The sequence below is a fragment of the Hirundo rustica genome, chromosome Z, assembly GCF_015227805.2.
Source record: "Hirundo rustica isolate bHirRus1 chromosome Z, bHirRus1.pri.v3, whole genome shotgun sequence".
Lineage (NCBI taxonomy): Eukaryota > Metazoa > Chordata > Aves > Passeriformes > Hirundinidae > Hirundo > Hirundo rustica.
Genome location: NC_053488.1, coordinates 43272445 through 43281009, shown reverse-complemented (window position 1 = coordinate 43281009; position 8565 = coordinate 43272445).

Genomic DNA, 8565 nt, shown 5'->3' with positions numbered 1-8565 from the left:
ACTGCATGGGAAAGATTGTGTCCTTCGAAAGAAATATTAATCAACTTCTTCAAATTCTTACTCAGCTGGCATCCTAGGAATTTTTATTGGCTTTACTCTGATTTTAGTTAAGCCCCTTGAGTTATTAAGGTATATTGTAAGGTGAGTCTGAATCTTGAACAAAACAGCTCAAAATGATGATTAGCGTATCTGCAATATTTTCTATCATTAAACCAAGCACCCTTTAATACTGAAGACAATACCCCAGTGTTGTCTAGTGTGGCTAAAATCTTAGTCTTCAGCTGGAACCCATACTTCCCTCTTATTAAAGTAATTATATAAGAAACTTAAAGTCAGTTCATTGGTGGACATCTCTTAGCCCTGAACATTCAGTTCACTCTTAAATGTTTCATCAAAACATCTCTTGCATAACAGTAGAAATTTATGTGTCATTCTAAGTCTGTAGTGACTTTGTAAAACATTGTCTGCAGCCAGGCATACCAAGCAGCATTTGTCTATTTTTATAGCTTTATTATATGGAAACAAGGAGGATGAAGACATACTAACTCTGAAAAAAGCAGGAAAGTAATATTTCATCCAAGTACTCTGAAGAAAATTACTGTGCTTTTTTGATTTTGTTCACAGGAACTTTTATTTATTATTAAATTGGTAGTGTTTCCAACTATAACTAATAGTACTTTGGGGTAAACCCTTGTGATGAATGCCTGGCTGATGAAAATCTGTCTCATACTGGCATTTTGATTTAAAAATGTTCCTGATGTACATTATTGGGCTCAAAGCAGAGGAGGCTTTCTGCTTTATTAATGTACTCCTCAACTCATACCAGTGCTGGTGAACGCGTAAGATGAGGATGTGACCAAGCTGAGGTTACTCCTTGCCAAAGACACTCTCTTTCTCGAAGCTAATTTATAATTAATATACTAATTAATGAGGGCTGTACCTGACAATTTAGTCCTTCTTTCGCTTTGAAGAATATGACGTTTGTCAAAACAATTTATGTACAAGTCTGTCCTTATCTGCTTTTACAAATAAATATACCATTGCATTAACTCATGAACAACCATCAACTACAGAAAACTTCACAAAGTTTCTGCTGCTGGGGAAGTTGGTTTCAGCAACTCTGAACGCAGTCTATTACCTTATCCCATACACAACCTTTCTCTCACTGTTTTATTTTCACAGGAGTTTGCAGAGCCGGAGGCTGGCATGGAGAACACCTCAAGGTTATCAAACTGCCTCGCAGCTGTAAAGCAGTTGTCTCTCCAAAGGATGAACTGGAGATTACAACACATGACAGTAAGTAATGACTGATAGAATTATAACAACAAAATAACAAAACAAACAACATTAACTTAAAGTCAGTTCATTCACACACAACCAAAAAACAAAACAAAACAAAAAACCCAAACAAACAAAAAAATCAAAGCAGCAACACCCTCCCCCCCTCCCCCCCCCAAAAAAAAAAACCCCACAACAATCCCCCAAAGAAAGAAAGAAAGAGAAAAAGAGATGAGAAAAAGAGGCAAGGGAAAAGAAAAAGAAAAAAATGCCAACAAACCTGTATTCTGATATAGAGTACAGGGCAGAGGCTGGGAGGGCTTGAACTTTCTTTCTGGGCCCCAGTCCCAGCCTCTCCCTCCCAGTACACTGCATCTACACTGCATATTCAACCTCTTCACACTCTGAAAGTAAGTGGGGTGCTGTGGGGACAGACAGCACAGCCACTCTCCAGGAGGAAAAGTTGAAAGACCCCTCAGCACTGACTGCCCTGGCAGTGGGGTAGCCCCTTCCAGGAGGGGAAATGCCACATTCATGTCAAATGCTGTCTGTGTGGGACTAGAAAAGTTCTGCTGTCATCTACCATTGCTGCAGTGATTTGTTACTGACCTTCCTCACCCTTCCTCTCCAAAACTCTCTCTAATATCTTCCCTGAGGGGTCTGGGCATTGCTCTAACATTAAGAGGTAAATACAAAGACCTCTCCAACGCTCTTCTGTTAAGCCCCCTCAGACGCCTCTTCCTATCTACATCATGGGCCTCTCTGGATACCCTTGATTTCCACATCTGCTATGCTCCGCTCCATGGAAGAAGACAGATGCTGTGATCATTTTTCTTACCCACCACATAGCATCATTGCATTCTCCTATTTTATGCAACCTGTTTTATAAGGATAAAAGGACCTCTACTTTTCTACTAATAAAGCTCAAATTCCGTGTTTTTTTTCCTGAAGGCTGAGGATATCTCTTTCCCTTCTCCATCTCCTGCTGTGAACCCTCTCATGGGGACAGTACCACTCACCACCTGCACACTGGTTTTGAGTTCACTGCAGAAAGGGAAGGCTCAGGAGTGCTGAACAATAGGAGGGAGATTTCTACGATGCCAAGATGATTTTTTGCCTTTTCTTTTATATACCTTTCATACAACTTTTATTTATCCTCAATATTCTTAGCATGTATACTTGTAATTCCTTAAGTCTGATAACTTAACATAGTCCTAGTATTTTGTTAGGCCAGGAAACCAAACATCCTAAAGGCTCATAGTAGGAGGCCAGAAAACCCTGCACTATCTTATGAAACCAAGAAATTTCTCTAGAACATAGCCTGTAAACTAGAGATATGGCCCATCCAGGGGGGAATTCCATGCCATTCATCCAGATCTCCCACTGGGGCATCCTTGTTAGATATGCTAACTTGTAAGGTCTATAAATTGTATGAGATCATATGTGTGCACTGCGGCACATTCCACCTTGGCAAAGTGGTGCACCATAAGGATCCTTATCAAAATACCAAGGTAAAACCCCTTATCCTTTAACTTTGTCTGGCTCTCAGTTTTTTAAGATCAGGGAAAAGGCATCATCTACATTGTTCTTATTAGACATCGAAAGGTCTCCTTGTGTGTTTATGTTCACTGTTGCTTCACTAGCACTGCATGCATTTGCTTTTCAACCAATATCCCTGCCCTTGCCACTGTCCTGACAGGGGTAAACCTACCATGTCTCACTAATACTTCCCCTTGCAGTTCCTATTCCCAAGCCTCTCTTCAGTTTTCTAGTCAGTCAGTTCTCTATGGCTAAATGCAAAGTGTTTGGGAGCTGTATCTTTACACATTCTGTTTTACAATCAGACAAGCTTTTAGCTTCTAACTCACAGCTCTGAGCAGAAACAAATGCAACCCGGACCAGACCACTGCCTTTTAGGTCCTGCCACCCTCCTTCATGGCACGTGGAAAAGGAGGCTCAGGCTCCCATGCCCGCCATGTGGGGGGACTCAGGACACAGCCTTTGGCCAGAAAATAATCTGTGGCATGCCATTTCACTGCAATTGGTCCTTTCCTTCAGCAAACCAGAAGCATGGCTAAAAATTCTTTTCCCTACCTGGGGCAGGATTCAGCTCCATTTGTCGGTAAATATGAGCACATGCAAGATCCTGTGATACCCTGACAGAGCAAGGATTGCACTGCTTCAAAGATGACTCATACACATTGACATAGCCGGAGAGGAGCTCAAGCCACAGGGGTTCAGTCCAAGCATGAACCTTTACCTAGTTTCAATCCTGTCTTCTGATAGTGACTAAGAAAAACTGCACACTAGCAGGTCTTCTCCTACCCATCCCAGAAAACGGCACTCCCATTAGCACTAATCTGGAAACCTCAGCATAGCCTGGTGAGGATTTGTGTTAGTCACATTGAAAGAGGGCTACAACTGAGCTAAAAAGGAGCACATCTTTCAGTTGTAGAAAACAAGTGGGAAGAAAAGTATCAGTTTGCTGACTGCCAGCAACAAGCAGGCCTAATGAGAGCAGAGACATCAGTTTCTGGTGTGCACAAAATAATGTGATTTTGTTTATGATCCCAGTAACACAGAAAATGCTGCATGTCGGAAGCTGCCTTACAAAGGCCCCAGTTTTGCCTGTACCCACCGGATTAGACAGGGTGCGGCATGCTGCAAACACAGCTAATGCAACCCCTGCTGGAGAGCACCACCCAACAAACCCCTACCACTCAGAGGCCTGGGGCTCTGCAGAGCTACCTTGCTCAACCAGAGAGAGCAATCAGTGAGCAGGACTTTCAAGTTCATGGAAAAGTACTTGGAGCAACTGAAGAAAGGACACGCTGCTGAAGGAAATGTAGGTACAACTCTGGAGAAAAAAGGGAATCCCCAGATATGTAGAGTCATTCTTTCCTAAAACAAGGGTTGCTGGCATTGAGTCAAAGTTGGCTAAATGATCTGTAATGGTAATTCATGATAAGTAATTGCTCATGTTGTTTTAGGGCAAAATATATTTATGTGGTTGTATTCAACTAATGTTGCAATTTCTGTACTTGGCAGTCCCTGAGCTTTAACAAACATATGCATGCAAGCTCCCTTCCCCATCACCAGTTTTTCTGGTTCTTTTTCTTCCACTCCTCAGGGAAGAGACGTGTGTACAGCCACCATGACAGCACCTCAGAGTATGTGCTCCTCCTCTTCTCACAACAGCTTGTGCTACCCTTCCTTCCTCCTATGCTCCAGCTGTGACTGCCAGCACCGCCCCAGGACTGCGGGCTGAAACATTCCTGCAGAGCAGAGGTGTAAGCCACCACACACTAGAGGCAAAGGGCATTCAGGAGAGCTCTGCTGGATCCGAGCCATGGAGGCAGTGCAGCAGCACAGCAGGATTCTTGAGGGTCAGAGGAGTGCTCATAACCACTTTCGTCCGTCTGTCCTCTGCTCAGTTGCAGGCACCACCTGACTGAATGTGCACACGCTCTGCCTGCACACACACACACACACACACACACACACACACACATACATATTAGGAACATAAAATCTGACATTGGTAGTCAGACTGAACCAGGGTGACACATGAGAAGAGGGAGGGGACGAAACTGTTGCTGGCCCACAAACTGAAATGCAGCCAGCACACTTGGTCACCAGGCCTGCTGCAAACAGCAGGATGATCAGTAGCAAATACAAACTGCCCAAGACAGAGTTTGTGTCTTTTCTTCTGCATGTTCCTCATCTTCCTTTTTCCTTTTCTCCACTTAACCCATAGTTCATGCAGTGGTGAACAGTTTCTCACAGTTGTACTTAACCTTTTGCAGAAAGAAAATATGAGAAGAAGCAAAAAAATATTGCAGTAGGTTTGGGACAATGGACAGAAAAGTTTTTTTCTTCTGACAAAACCAGCAAGATGAGAAATTTTATTCCAAGCATTGTGTAAGTTGAGAGAGTTTCATCCTTTTTTTTTTTTTTTTTTTTTTTTTTAATGGAACCTGGATTCTGGAGAGATGAAAGCAAAATTTCAGAAAGAAAACACTTAATTTTTATGCTTACAAAGACTGTCAAAATTTCCTTTTAGAAAGTGTTGAAATTGGCCTGAGTTAGAGATTGAGGGAAGAGATCAGGATATGCGTATGTGCATATATTTATTAGGTCATGCACTCATGGAAAACTAACTAAGAAAATCTTGGGCAAGCCCTTAGCCTGGCAGCACTCATACAGGGGGTTGTGTCTTCCCACACAAAGTCCTTTTGGTCCATGCCAAGTGTTCAGGCTCACCCAAAGAGTCATATTTAACTTAGGACAGAATAAGGATTTTCCAGCAGCTGTATGTGGAGCCAACTGAGTTGTCTGACACAGCACACACAGTTCACCTGAGGTCCAATCTTCTTCAGACTCACAAGAGTAAGGATCTCCATGCCTTTCAGAGGGTGCAGAGAATGTCAGCCACACCATCTCCCTTTCTCAGCATAAAGGGAGTGATGAAAAACAGTTGTTTGGTATTTCCCAGTACATTTGTTCCACATTTGAGAGCTGGGGATTAAACACTTTTTTCCTTATCACAACTATAAGCTTCTTTTTTCTTGCCTGCTCTTTTCTTCCTTCCTTATTCAAAACTTGGCAGTGTGGCCCATTGGTGTGTCTCGTTACAACCTTTTAGGTATGTAAAAGTCAAGACAAATTTCTAACAAAGACACACATTTTCCTCAAGGTTCTTGTAAATACACCTGAGGGAAAAATTCTTATTTGAGTCACAATTAAAATTCTGTCACCAAAGACAAGTTTTTTAAATCAGATCATAGAGCCACCACATTATCTTGCTGTAATCCAGTAGGCTGAGGACATGATACTGCTGTACAGTGGATACAGGATGACAAGTCTTATTTTCACAGTGCCATAAAGCACATAAATTGGTGTCATGTGACCCAGAAGTAGAAAACTCAGTTCTTTAGACCTTAGTATTGACTATGGGGGCACCCTTTTTTTTTTTTTTTTCTTCCCTCTGTGGTCATAGAGTAACTGTGGGGTTTCTTGCAGGGAAACTCATGGAAACCTCAATGCATGCCTCACCCGAGACGATTTATCACTTCCACGCACAATAGCTCTGCATATGTTATAACTGGCATCTGGTTTTTACAGGATGAGTACTAAGTTTTCTCTCTGAGGGATCTCTTTTCCTTATCCATGTAAGGTGGGTAGTTGTACTGGTAGCAAGTTCAAGCAGGTACGATATGCATAAAGATAATTATCATAGTTACAACAGTTAGTTAGATAGTTTCCACTGAAACTGAGTCATCAGAGCTCCTCCAGAGTCACTGAAAAAGTATTACGGACAGTGGGTGTTCAAAGCACAGAATATGGTACTACGCAGTCTGAACCACTTGAGTAAGCGTGCAGTTAACACTGCAGCGGGCAGGCACAGAACTGGGCCGTCCCTCAGTCTGTTCCCACTGCTGCCCTGGGAACCAAGTCCCAGTGAGCAGCATCGTGCCCTCCAGGCTGGTTTGATTTGGTCACAGACCAAATTCCAGCTTTTGGATATTTAAAGAAAGAAGCTACTAGTGCGAAAATGCACAGTGACATTTGCTGTCAGATAACATATATGTTCTCACCATTCAGTAGACTCAGCCTGAGTGGAATATGCTCACCTGGTTCCAGGGTTCCCACTCACCTTCCCACAGAAGAATAGAAGAATGGGAAGGAACATGCACTTTTTCCTGGTGTCTGTGCTGGGAAATGTAACATCAGGCTAGATTTGCTGTAAGGTTGGTATTTTCTGTTCAGCACAGTTTGTTTTGAGCATTGACTTCTCTCTTGTCCTGAGGATAACCACTGCTGCACAACATGCTATCCCAAACATGCACAAATCCATCTGGAAAAGAATAATTTTCACTGCCAAAACCACATGTTTCAACTTGCTTTTCTCCTTTCTAACTTTTCATGTTATCCTCAAGGTAAAAACAAAAAAGGTAGCATGCAAGGAGCTTCACAGTACCTACCCATACAGTACCAGGCAAAGTCCACATGACAATGCACTCTGTCACATTATGTGACATATATTAAGAGCAAAAAAAACAGGAAAGACCACACATTAAGCAATTCTCACTGCCTTGGCAGCCACCACTGAAGGTAATAGTGTTTGTGGCCCTAGCCCTAAAAAATGCTCAATCCAGGGCTGCAAACATTTGCAAGCATGAGTAACGTGAAACACTGAGACATCCCTGAAAGGTCTGTACATGGGTGTGCAACTGTTTTTCGCAGCTCTCCAGAGCTTGTAGCTAAGATGTAGGTGAATTCCCTTTGGGCAATGCTTGCCCAAATCAGCGGGACAAACAAGTGCGTTGCTTCTCAGCTCAGTGGGTTGTCCTCTCAGAAGACCAGCCTGGAGACTGAGCAGATTGAGCCAGCTGATATTCACCGGCTCCCCAAAGGAGACAGCAAGAGACAGAGAGAAAAACAAATGGGACCCCATCGCTGCTGAACTGATGTTATCTGCAGGCAGCTGTGCCTTTTGTGCAAAGAGCACACAGTGCCACAATTTGCAAATGTCTTTGATGAATTGCTGCTGTCTCTGCAGTGCATAGTAAAGAACTGTCTGCTCTTGAGGCTGTAATGCAATAATGTAATCTACTAATGAGTTAACCTAGTCCACAGGAAAATAACCTTCACGATAGTCAAATACTTCTCTACATTTTTCATGTGGTAGCATATGGAGGAAATATTGCATGGTGATTGCAGATTTTACCTTAGGCTCCTTAAATCTGAAGCTAGTGTGTGTGGTATGTGAATATCAATAGAAGAGGGAAAGTAAAAGTACAGACATATGGTACATTTGAACACATCAGAACAGAGGTTCTGTTGCAGATCATCATCGATTAATGATTAGCCCTGGGAACAAAGCAAAGAAGTGATCTGGGGACTTGAGACTCATACTTCAAGGAGAGCTAAGTAGCTGAAAACACTTCTGGAGACAAGACACAAAACCTAGCTGTGTACAATGTGTACATCAGTTCCAGTCCCCAACTTGAACACTCTCATCCTGACACAGTTCTTTGAAAAAGAACACCTAACAGTAATTTTAAACCATTAATGAATTTGTTACCAATTTTCACTTCTCACCTTCTTTACCAGCTAACATGGACTGCTGGTACTGAGGGTTTAACTTGGTCGATTGTATAGAGATAGCAGTAAACACAGTGAGATTCCTTTTCAAAAACTAATTGCTCCAAAGGTTTCAAGTTTGGGCTTGCGTTTCATGTCCCTTCACATTGTACAAGGTGAACACTTTCAAGCTGGGCATTA